This window comes from Schistocerca gregaria, unplaced genomic scaffold, assembly GCF_023897955.1.
Source record: "Schistocerca gregaria isolate iqSchGreg1 unplaced genomic scaffold, iqSchGreg1.2 ptg000414l, whole genome shotgun sequence".
Classification (NCBI taxonomy): Eukaryota; Metazoa; Arthropoda; class Insecta; order Orthoptera; family Acrididae; genus Schistocerca; species Schistocerca gregaria.
Window position 1 is genome coordinate 1,314,840 of NW_026061847.1, and position 13,360 is coordinate 1,328,199.

Here is a 13,360-nt window from a genome sequence, read left to right on the forward strand (position 1 = left end):
ACCACATGTTGTCCTGCGAGTAAAGTTTCGGGAATCCGACGCAAATTTGACAGTTAATTGCGACATTCCCACCATCCTAACGACGTTGCAACACAGAAATTGCGTCGCGATTCAATACATCGGTCATTAGACGACTTATCTCCGAGGGTCTAACGCTGCCTCTTACCAGATGGATGTACAATTTGGCTGTCAAGTTTCTTGTCTCCGTCTCAAAACTCACAGTTAATTCTTAACGTCAGATCCTGGAATCGACGATGGAACACACAAATAGCGTCGTGATTCAATAGATCGATGTCCAGCGTAACTATCTACAAGGGTCTATTGGTGCCTCGGTCACCGGATGGTCGCGTTTTGTCATCTAGTTTTCAAATCCGACGCTAAACTGATAGTTAATTTTATTTCCTCTCATCCTTTCCTCTCATCCTCTCAATGACGATGGAACACACATACTGCGATGGTTTTCAGAACATCGTCTTCCAGCAGATTTATCTCCAAGCATCTATTACTGCCTGGGTCACCACATGATCGTTGTCCTGCGAGTAAAGTTTCGGGAATCCGACGCAAATTCGACAGTTAATTGCTACATTCCCACCATCCTAACGACGATGCAACACAGAAATTGCGTCGCGATTCAATACATTGGTCACTAGCCGATTTATCTCCGAGGGTCTAACGCTGCCTCATACCAGATGGATGTACAATGTGCCTGTCAAGTTTCTTGTCTCCGTCTAAAAACTCACAGTTTATTCTTACCGTCAAATCCTGGTATCGACGATGGAACACACAAATAGCGTCGCGATTCAACACATCGATGTATAGCGTAACTATCTACAAGGGTCTATTGGTGCCTCGGTCACCGGATTTTCGCGCTTTGTCAGTCTAGTTTACAAATCCGTCTCAAAAGTGACAGTTAATTTTATTCCTCCCATCCTCTCAATTACGATGGAACACACATACTGCGATGGTTTTCATAACATAGTCTTCCAGCAGATTTATCTCCAAGCATCTATTTCTGCATGTTGTTCTCCAGCGAGTAAAGTTTCTGGAATCCGACGCAAATTTGACAGTTAATTGCGACATTCCCACCATCCTAACGACGTTGCAACACAGAAATTGAGTCGCGATTTAATACATTGGTCATTAGCCGACTTATCTCCTAGGGTAAAACGTTGCCTCATACCCGATGAACGTACTGTTCGGCAGTCAAGTTTCTCTTCTCCCTCTCACGACTCACAGTTAATTCTTACCGTCAGATCCTAGTATTGACGATGAAACACACAAATAGCGTCGCGATTCAATACATCGATGTCCAGCGTAAGTATCTACAAAGGTGTAAATAGGTTCCTCGGTCACCGGATGGACGCGTATTGTCAGTCTGGTTTTCAAATCCGACGTAAAACGGACAGTTACTTTTATTCCTCCCATTCTCTCTATTACGATGGAACACACATACTGCGATGGTTTTCAGAACATCGTCTTCCAGCAGATTTATCTCCAAGCATCTGTTACTGCCTGGGTCACCACAAGATCGTTGTCCAGCGAGTAAAGTTTCGGCAATCCGACGCAAATTTGACCGTTAATTGCGACATTCCCACCATCCTAATGACGATGCAACACAGAAATTGCGTCGGGGTTCAATACAGTGTTCATTAGCTGACTTATCTCCGAGGGTCTAACGCTGCCTCATACCAGATGGACGTACTCTACTGCATGCAAGTTTCTTTTCTCCCTCTCATCACTCACACTTAATTCTTACCGTCAGATCCTGGTATTGACGAAGGAAAACACAAATAGCATCTACTGCATGCAAGTTTCTTTTCTCCCTCTCATAACTCACACTTAATTCTTACCGTCAGATCCTGGTATTGACAAAGGAAAACACAAATAGCATCGCGATTCAATAGATCGATGTCTAGCGTAACTATCTACAAGTGTCGATTTGTGCCTCGGTCACCGGATCGTCGCGTTTTGTCAGTCCAGTTTTCAAATCCGACGTGAAACGGACAGTTAAATTTATTCCTCCCATTCTCTCTATTACAATGGAACGCACATACTGCGATGGTTTTCAGAACATCGTCTTCCAGCAGATTTATCTCCAAGCATCTATTACTGCCTGGGTCTCCACATGATCGTTGTCCTGGAGTAAAGCTTCGGGAATCCGACGCAAAGTTGACAGTTAATTGCGACATTCCCATTATCCTAATGACGATGCAACACAGAAATTGCGTCGCGATTCAATACATTGGTCACTAGCCGACTTATCTCCGAGGGTCTATCGCTGCCTCATACCAGATGAACGTACTGTTTGGCAGTCAAGTTTGTTTTCTCCCTCTCATAACTCACAGTTAATTCTTACCGTCACATCCTGGTATTGACGATGGAACACACAAATAGCGTCGCGATTCTATACACCGATGTCCAGCGTAACTATATACAAGGTTCTATTGGTGCCTCGGTCACCGGATGGTCGCGTTTAGTCAGTCTAGTTTTCAAATCCGACGTAAAACTGGCAGTTAATTTTATTCCTCCCATACTCTCAATTACGATGGAACACACATACTGCGTTGGTTTTCAGCACATCGTCTTCCAGCATTTTTATCTCCAAGCTTCTATTACTGCCTGGGTAAACACATGATCGTCCTCATGCGAGTAAAGTTTCGGGAACCCGACGCAAATTTGACTGTTAATTGCGACATTCCCACCATCCTAATGACGATGCAACACAGAAATTGCGTCGCGATTCAATACTTTGGTCACTAGCCGACTTATCTCCGAGGGTCTAACGCTACCTCATACCAGATGGATGTACAATTTGGCAGTCTAGTTTCTCTTCTCCCTCTCATAACTCACAGTTAATTCTTACCGTCAGATCCTGGTATTGACGATGGAACACACAAATAGCGTTGCGATTCAATACATCGATGTCTAGCGTAACTATCTACAAGGGTCTATTGGTGCCTCGGTCACAGGATATTCGCGCTTTGTCAGTCTCGTTTTCAAATCCGACTCCAAAGTGACAGTTAAATTTATTCCTCCCAACCTCTCAATTACGATGGAACACACATACTGCGATGGTTTTCAGAACATAGTCTTCCAGCAGATTTTTCTCAAAGCATCTATTACTGCCTGGGTCACCACATGATCGTTGTCCTGCGAGTAATGTTTCGGGAATCAGACGCAAATTTGACAGTTAATTGCGAAATTCCCACCATCCTAATGACGATGCAACACAGAAATTGCGTCGCGATTCAATACATTGCTCACTAGCCGACTTAACTCCGAGGGTCTAACGCTGCCTCATACCAGATGGACGTACTCTACGGCATGAAAGTTTCTCTTCTCCCTCTCATAACTCACAGTTAATTCTTATCGTCAGATCCTGGTATTGACGAAGGAAAACACAAATAGCGTCGCTATTCAATAGATCGATGTCCAGCGTAACTATCTACAAGGGTCTATTGGGGCCTCGGTCACCGGATGGTCGCGTTTTGTCATCTAGTTTTCAAATCCGTCGCAAAACTGACAGTTAATTTTATTTCCTCTCTTCCTTTCCTCTCATCCTCTCTATGACGATGGAACACACATACTGCGATGGTTTTCAGAACATCGTCTTCAAGCAGATTTATCTCCAAGCATGCCTGGGTCACCTCATGATCGTTCTCCTGCGAGTAAAGTGTCGGGAATCCGACGCAAATTTGACAGTTAACTGCGACATTCCCACCATCCCAATGATGATGCAACACAGAAATTGCGTCGGGATTCAATACAGTGGTCATTAGCCGACTTATCTCCGAGGGTCTAACGCTGCCTCATCCCAGATGGACGTACTTTTCCGCAGTAATGTTTCTCATCTCCCTCTCATAACTCACAGTTAATTCTTACCGTCAGATCCTGGTATTGACGGTGGAAAACACAAATAGCGTCGCGATTCTATACATCGATGACCAGCGTACTTATCTATAAGGGTCTATTGGTGCCTCGGTCACCGGATGGTCGCGTTTTGTCAGTCTAGTTTTCAAATCCGACGCAAAACTGACAGTTAATTTTATTCCTCCCATACTCTCAATTACGATGGAACACACACACTGCGATGGTTTTCAGAACATCGTCTTCCAGCAGATTTATCTCCAAGCATCTATTACTGCCTGGGTCCCCACATGATCGTTGTCCTGCGAGTAAAGTTTCGGGAATCCGACGCAAATTTGTCAGTTAATTGCGACATTCCCACCATCCTAATGACGATGAAACACAGAAATTGCGTCGCGATTCAATACATTCGTTACTAGAAGACTTTTCTACGAGGGTCTAATGCTGCCTCATACCAGATAGATGTACAATTTGGCAGTCAAGTTTCTTGTCTCCGTCTCCAAACTTACAGTTAATTCTTACCGTCAGGTCCTGGTATTGACGATGGAACACACAAATAGCGTCGCGATTCAATACATCGATGTCTAGCGTAAGTATCTACAAGGGTCGATTGTTGCCTCGGTCACCGGATGGTCGCGTTTTGTCAGTCTAGTTTTCAAATCCGACGTAAAACGGACAGTTACTTTTATTCCTCCTATTCTCTCTATTACGATGGAACACACATACTGCGATGGTTTTCAGAACATTGTCTTCCAGCAGATTTATCTCCAAACATGCCTGGGTCACCACATGATCGTTCTTCTGCGAGTAAAGTTTCGGGAATCCGACGCAAATTTGACAGTTAACTGCGACATTCCCACCATCCCAATGACGATGCAACACAGAAATTGTGTCGGGATTCAATACAGTGGTCATTAGCCTACTTATCTCCGAGGGTCTAACGCTGCCTCATACCAGATGGACGTACTCTACGGCATGCAAGTTTCTCTTCTCCCTCTCATAACTCACAGTTAATTGTTACGGCCAGATCGTGGTATTGACGAAGGAAAACACAAATAGCCTCGCGATTCAATAGATCGATGTCCAGCGTAACTATCTACAAGGGTCTATTGGTGCCTCGGTCACCGGATGGTCGCGCTTTCTCATCTAGTTTTCAAATCCGACCCAAAACTGACAGTTAATTTTATTTCCTATGTTCCTCTAAATGACGACGGAACACTCATACTGCGATGGTTTTCAGAACATCGTCTTCCAGCAGATTTATCTCCAAGCATCTACTACTGCCTGGGTCACCACATGATCGTTGTCCTGCGAGTAAAGTTTCGGGAATCCGACCCAAATTTGACAGTTACATGCGACATTCCCAGCATCCTAATGACGGTGCAACACAGAAATTGCGTGGCGATTCAATACATTGGTCACTAGCAGACTTATCTCCGATTGTCTAACGCTGCCTCTTGCCAGATGGATGTACAACTTGGCTGTCAAGTTTCCTGTCTCCGTCTCAAAACTCACAGTTAATTCTTACCGTCAGATCCTTTTATTGACGAAGGAAAACACAAATAGCGTCGCGATTCAATATATCGTTGTCCAGCGTAACTATCTACAAGGGTCTATTCGTGCCTCGGTCACCGGATGATCGCGTTTTGTCATCTGGTTTTCAAATCCGACGCAGAACTAACAGTTAATTTTATTTCCTCTCATCCTTTCCTCTCATCCTCTGGATGACAATACACATACTGCGATGGTTTTCAGAACATCGTCTTCCAGCAGATTTATCTCCAAGCATCTATTACTGCCTGGGTCACCACATGTTGTTCTCCTGCGAGTAAAGTTTCGGGAATCCGACGCAAATTTGACAGTTAATTGCGACATTCCCACCATCCTAATGACGATGCAACACAGAAATTGCGTGGCGATTCAATACATTGGTCACTAGCCGACTTATCTCCGATTGTCTAACGCTGCCTCTTGCCAGATGGATGTACAACTTGGCTGTCAAGTTTCCTGTCTCCGTCTCAAAACTCACAGTTAATTCTTACCGTCAGATCCTGGTATTGACGAAGGAAAACACAAATAGCGTCGCGATTCAATACATCGTTGTCCAGCGTAACTATCTACAAGGGTCTATTCGTGCCTCGGTCACCGGATGGTCGCGTTTTGTCATCTGGTTTTCAAATCCGACGCAGAACTAACAGTTAATTTTATTTCCTCTCATCCATTCCTCTCATCCTCTGAATGACAATACACATACTGCGATGGTTTTCAGAACATTGTCTTCCAGCAGATTTATCTCCAAGCATCTATTACTGCCTGGGTCACCACATGTTGTCCTGCGAGTAAAGTTTCGGGAATCCGACGCAAATTTGACAGTTAATTGCGACATTCCCACCATCCTAACGACGTTGCAACACAGAAATTGCGTCGCGATTCAATACATCGGTCATTAGACGACTTATCTCCGAGGGTCTAACGCTGCCTCTTACCAGATGGATGTACAATTTGGCTGTCAAGTTTCTTGTCTCCGTCTCAAAACTCACAGTTAATTCTTAACGTCAGATCCTGGAATCGACGATGGAACACACAAATAGCGTCGTGATTCAATAGATCGATGTCCAGCGTAACTATCTACAAGGGTCTATTGGTGCCTCGGTCACCGGATGGTCGCGTTTTGTCATCTAGTTTTCAAATCCGACGCAAAACTGATAGTTAATTTTATTTCCTCTCATCCTTTCCTCTCATCCTCTCAATGACGATGGAACACACGTACTGCGATGGTTTTCAGAACATCGTCTTCCAGCAGATTTATCTCCAAGCATCTATTACTGCCTGGGTCACCACATGATCGTTGTCCTGCGAGTAAAGTTTCGGGAATCCGACGTAAATTCGACAGTTAATTGCTACATTCCCACCATCCTAACGACGATGCAACACAGAAATTGCGTCGCGATTCAATACATTGGTCACTAGCCGACTTATCTCCGAGGGTCTAACGCTGCATCATACCAGATGGATGTACAATGTGCCTGTCAAGTTTCTTTTCTCCGTCTAAAAACTCACAGTTTATTCTTACCGTCAAATCCTGGTATCGCCGATGGAACACACAAATAGCGTCGCGATTCAATACATCGATGTCTAGCGTAACTATCTACAAGGGTCTATTGGTGCCTCGGTCACCGGATTTTCGCGCTTTGTCAGTCTAGTTTACAAATCCGACTCAAAAGTGACAGTTAATTTTATTCCTCCCATCCTCTCAATTACGATGGAACACACATACTGCGATGGTTTTCATAACATAGTCTTCCAGCAGATTTATCTCCAAGCATCTATTTCTGCATGTTGTTCTCCAGCGAGTAAAGTTTCTGGAATCCGACGCAAATTTGACAGTTAATTGCGACATTCCCATCATCCTAACGACGTTGCAACACAGAAATTGAGTCGCGATTTAATACATTGGTCATTAGCCGACTTATCTCCTAGGGTAAAACGTTGCCTCATACCCGATGAACGTACTGTTCGGCAGTCAAGTTTCTCTTCTCCCTCTCACGACTCACAGTTAATTCTTACCGTCAGATCCTAGTATTGACGATGAAACACACAAATAGCGTCGCGATTCAATACATCGATGTCCAGCGTAAGTATCTACAAAGGTGTAAATAGGTTCCTCGGTCACCGGATGGACGCGTTTTGTCAGTCTAGTTTACAAATCCTACGCAAAACTGGCAGTTAGTTTTATTCCTCCCATACTCTCAATTACGATGGAACACACATACTGCGATGGTATTCAGAACATCGTCTTCCAGCAGATTTATCTCCAAGCATGACTGGGTAAACACATGATTGTTCTCCTGCGAGGAAAGTTTCCGGAATCCGACGCAAATTTGACAGTTAATTGCGACATTCCTACCATCCTAATGACGATGCAACACAGAAATTGCGTCGCGATTCAATACATTGGTCACTAGCCGACTTATCTCCGAGGGTCTAACGCTGCCTCATACCAGATGGATAAACAATTTAGCTGTCAAGTTTCTTGTCTCCGTCTCAAAACGCACAATACATTCTTACCGTCAGATCGTGGTATTGACGATGGAACACTCAAATTGCATCGCGATTCAATAGATCGATGTCCATCGTAACTATCTACTATTGGTGCCTCGGTCACCGGATGGTCGCGATTTGTCATCTAGTTTTCAAATCCGACGCGAAACTGACAGTTTATTTTATTCCTCGCATCCTCTCAATTACGATGGAACACACATACTGCGATGGTTTTCAGAACATCGTCTTCCAGCAGATTTATCTCCAAGCATCTACTACTGCCTGGGTCACCACATGATCGTTGTCCTGCGAGTAAAGTTTCGGGAATCCGACCCAAATTTGACAGTTACATGCGACATTCCCAGCATCCTAATGACGGTGCAACACAGAAATTGCGTGGCGATTCAATACATTGGTCACTAGCCGACTTATATCCGATTGTCTAACGCTGCCTCTTGCCAGATGGATGTACAACTTGGCTGTCAAGTTTCCTGTCTCCGTCTCAAAACTCACAGTTAATTCTTACCGTCAGATCCTTTTATTGACGAAGGAAAACACAAATAGCGTCGCGATTCAATATATCGTTGTCCAGCGTAACTATCTACAAGGGTCTATTCGTGCCTCGGTCACCGGATGATCGCGTTTTGTCATCTGGTTTTCAAATCCGACGCAGAACTAACAGTTAATTTTATTTCCTCTCATCCTTTCCTCTCATCCTCAGGATGACAATACACATACTGCGATGGTTTTCAGAACATCGTCTTCCAGCAGATTTATCTCCAAGCATCTATTACTGCCTGGGTCACCACATGTTGTTCTCCTGCGAGTAAAGTTTCGGGAATCCGACGCAAATTTGACAGTTAATTGCGACATTCCCACCATCCTAATGACGATGCAACACAGAAATTGCGTGGCGATTCAATACATTGGTCACTAGCCGACTTATATCCGATTGTCTAACGCTGCCTCTTGCCAGATGGATGTACAACTTGGCTGTAAAGTTTCCTGTCTCCGTCTCAAAACTCACAGTTAATTCTTACCGTCAGATCCTGGTATTGACGAAGGAAAACACAAATATTGTCGCGATTCAATACATCGTTGTCCAGCGTAACTATCTACAAGGGTCTATTCGTGCCTCGGTCACCGGATGGTCGCGTTTTGTCATCTGGTTTTCAAATCCGACGCAGAACTAACAGTTAATTTTATTTCCTCTCATCCTTTCCTCTCATCCTCTGAATGACAATACACATACTGCGATGGTTTTCAGAACATCGTCTTCCAGCAGATTTATCTCCAAGCATCTATTACTGCCTGGGTCACCACATGTTGTCCTGCGAGTAAAGTTTCGGGAATCCGACGCAAATTTGACAGTTAATTGCGACATTCCCACCATCCTAACGACGTTGCAACACAGAAATTGCGTCGCGATTCAATACATCGGTCATTAGACGACTTATCTCCGAGGGTCTAACGCTGCCTCTTACCAGATGGATGTACAATTTGGCTGTCAAGTTTCTTGTCTCCGTCTCAAAACTCACAGTTAATTCTTAACGTCAGATCCTGGAATCGACGATGGAACACACAAATAGCGTCGTGATTCAATAGATCGATGTCCAGCGTAACTATCTACAAGGGTCTATTGGTGCCTCGGTCACCGGATGGTCGCGTTTTGTCATCTAGTTTTCAAATCCGACGCTAAACTGATAGTTAATTTTATTTCCTCTCATCCTTTCCTCTCATCCTCTCAATGACGATGGAACACACATACTGCGATGGTTTTCAGAACATCGTCTTCCAGCAGATTTATCTCCAAGCATCTATTACTGCCTGGGTCACCACATGATCGTTGTCCTGCGAGTAAAGTTTCGGGAATCCGACGCAAATTCGACAGTTAATTGCTACATTCCCACCATCCTAACGACGATGCAACACAGAAATTGCGTCGCGATTCAATACATTGGTCACTAGCCGATTTATCTCCGAGGGTCTAACGCTGCCTCATACCAGATGGATGTACAATGTGCCTGTCAAGTTTCTTGTCTCCGTCTAAAAACTCACAGTTTATTCTTACCGTCAAATCCTGGTATCGACGATGGAACACACAAATAGCGTCGCGATTCAACACATCGATGTATAGCGTAACTATCTACAAGGGTCTATTGGTGCCTCGGTCACCGGATTTTCGCGCTTTGTCAGTCTAGTTTACAAATCCGTCTCAAAAGTGACAGTTAATTTTATTCCTCCCATCCTCTCAATTACGATGGAACACACATACTGCGATGGTTTTCATAACATAGTCTTCCAGCAGATTTATCTCCAAGCATCTATTTCTGCATGTTGTTCTCCAGCGAGTAAAGTTTCTGGAATCCGACGCAAATTTGACAGTTAATTGCGACATTCCCACCATCCTAACGACGTTGCAACACAGAAATTGAGTCGCGATTTAATACATTGGTCATTAGCCGACTTATCTCCTAGGGTAAAACGTTGCCTCATACCCGATGAACGTACTGTTCGGCAGTCAAGTTTCTCTTCTCCCTCTCACGACTCACAGTTAATTCTTACCGTCAGATCCTAGTATTGACGATGAAACACACAAATAGCGTCGCGATTCAATACATCGATGTCCAGCGTAAGTATCTACAAAGGTGTAAATAGGTTCCTCGGTCACCGGATGGACGCGTATTGTCAGTCTGGTTTTCAAATCCGACGTAAAACGGACAGTTACTTTTATTCCTCCCATTCTCTCTATTACGATGGAACACACATACTGCGATGGTTTTCAGAACATCGTCTTCCAGCAGATTTATCTCCAAGCATCTGTTACTGCCTGGGTCACCACAAGATCGTTGTCCAGCGAGTAAAGTTTCGGCAATCCGACGCAAATTTGACCGTTAATTGCGACATTCCCACCATCCTAATGACGATGCAACACAGAAATTGCGTCGGGGTTCAATACAGTGTTCATTAGCTGACTTATCTCCGAGGGTCTAACGCTGCCTCATACCAGATGGACGTACTCTACTGCATGCAAGTTTCTTTTCTCCCTCTCATCACTCACACTTAATTCTTACCGTCAGATCCTGGTATTGACGAAGGAAAACACAAATAGCATCTACTGCATGCAAGTTTCTTTTCTCCCTCTCATAACTCACACTTAATTCTTACCGTCAGATCCTGGTATTGACAAAGGAAAACACAAATAGCATCGCGATTCAATAGATCGATGTCTAGCGTAACTATCTACAAGTGTCGATTTGTGCCTCGGTCACCGGATCGTCGCGTTTTGTCAGTCCAGTTTTCAAATCCGACGTGAAACGGACAGTTAAATTTATTCCTCCCATTCTCTCTATTACAATGGAACGCACATACTGCGATGGTTTTCAGAACATCGTCTTCCAGCAGATTTATCTCCAAGCATCTATTACTGCCTGGGTCTCCACATGATCGTTGTCCTGGAGTAAAGCTTCGGGAATCCGACGCAAAGTTGACAGTTAATTGCGACATTCCCATTATCCTAATGACGATGCAACACAGAAATTGCGTCGCGATTCAATACATTGGTCACTAGCCGACTTATCTCCGAGGGTCTATCGCTGCCTCATACCAGATGAACGTACTGTTTGGCAGTCAAGTTTGTTTTCTCCCTCTCATAACTCACAGTTAATTCTTACCGTCACATCCTGGTATTGACGATGGAACACACAAATAGCGTCGCGATTCTATACACCGATGTCCAGCGTAACTATATACAAGGTTCTATTGGTGCCTCGGTCACCGGATGGTCGCGTTTAGTCAGTCTAGTTTTCAAATCCGACGTAAAACTGGCAGTTAATTTTATTCCTCCCATACTCTCAATTACGATGGAACACACATACTGCGTTGGTTTTCAGCACATCGTCTTCCAGCATTTTTATCTCCAAGCTTCTATTACTGCCTGGGTAAACACATGATCGTCCTCATGCGAGTAAAGTTTCGGGAACCCGACGCAAATTTGACTGTTAATTGCGACATTCCCACCATCCTAATGACGATGCAACACAGAAATTGCGTCGCGATTCAATACTTTGGTCACTAGCCGACTTATCTCCGAGGGTCTAACGCTACCTCATACCAGATGGATGTACAATTTGGCAGTCTAGTTTCTCTTCTCCCTCTCATAACTCACAGTTAATTCTTACCGTCAGATCCTGGTATTGACGATGGAACACACAAATAGCGTTGCGATTCAATACATCGATGTCTAGCGTAACTATCTACAAGGGTCTATTGGTGCCTCGGTCACAGGATATTCGCGCTTTGTCAGTCTCGTTTTCAAATCCGACTCCAAAGTGACAGTTAAATTTATTCCTCCCAACCTCTCAATTACGATGGAACACACATACTGCGATGGTTTTCAGAACATAGTCTTCCAGCAGATTTTTCTCAAAGCATCTATTACTGCCTGGGTCACCACATGATCGTTGTCCTGCGAGTAATGTTTCGGGAATCAGACGCAAATTTGACAGTTAATTGCGAAATTCCCACCATCCTAATGACGATGCAACACAGAAATTGCGTCGCGATTCAATACATTGCTCACTAGCCGACTTAACTCCGAGGGTCTAACGCTGCCTCATACCAGATGGACGTACTCTACGGCATGAAAGTTTCTCTTCTCCCTCTCATAACTCACAGTTAATTCTTATCGTCAGATCCTGGTATTGACGAAGGAAAACACAAATAGCGTCGCTATTCAATAGATCGATGTCCAGCGTAACTATCTACAAGGGTCTATTGGGGCCTCGGTCACCGGATGGTCGCGTTTTGTCATCTAGTTTTCAAATCCGTCGCAAAACTGACAGTTAATTTTATTTCCTCTCTTCCTTTCCTCTCATCCTCTCTATGACGATGGAACACACATACTGCGATGGTTTTCAGAACATCGTCTTCAAGCAGATTTATCTCCAAGCATGCCTGGGTCACCTCATGATCGTTCTCCTGCGAGTAAAGTGTCGGGAATCCGACGCAAATTTGACAGTTAACTGCGACATTCCCACCATCCCAATGATGATGCAACACAGAAATTGCGTCGGGATTCAATACAGTGGTCATTAGCCGACTTATCTCCGAGGGTCTAACGCTGCCTCATCCCAGATGGACGTACTTTTCCGCAGTAATGTTTCTCATCTCCCTCTCATAACTCACAGTTAATTCTTACCGTCAGATCCTGGTATTGACGGTGGAAAACACAAATAGCGTCGCGATTCTATACATCGATGACCAGCGTACTTATCTATAAGGGTCTATTGGTGCCTCGGTCACCGGATGGTCGCGTTTTGTCAGTCTAGTTTTCAAATCCGACGCAAAACTGACAGTTAATTTTATTCCTCCCATACTCTCAATTACGATGGAACACACACACTGCGATGGTTTTCAGAACATCGTCTTCCAGCAGATTTATCTCCAAGCA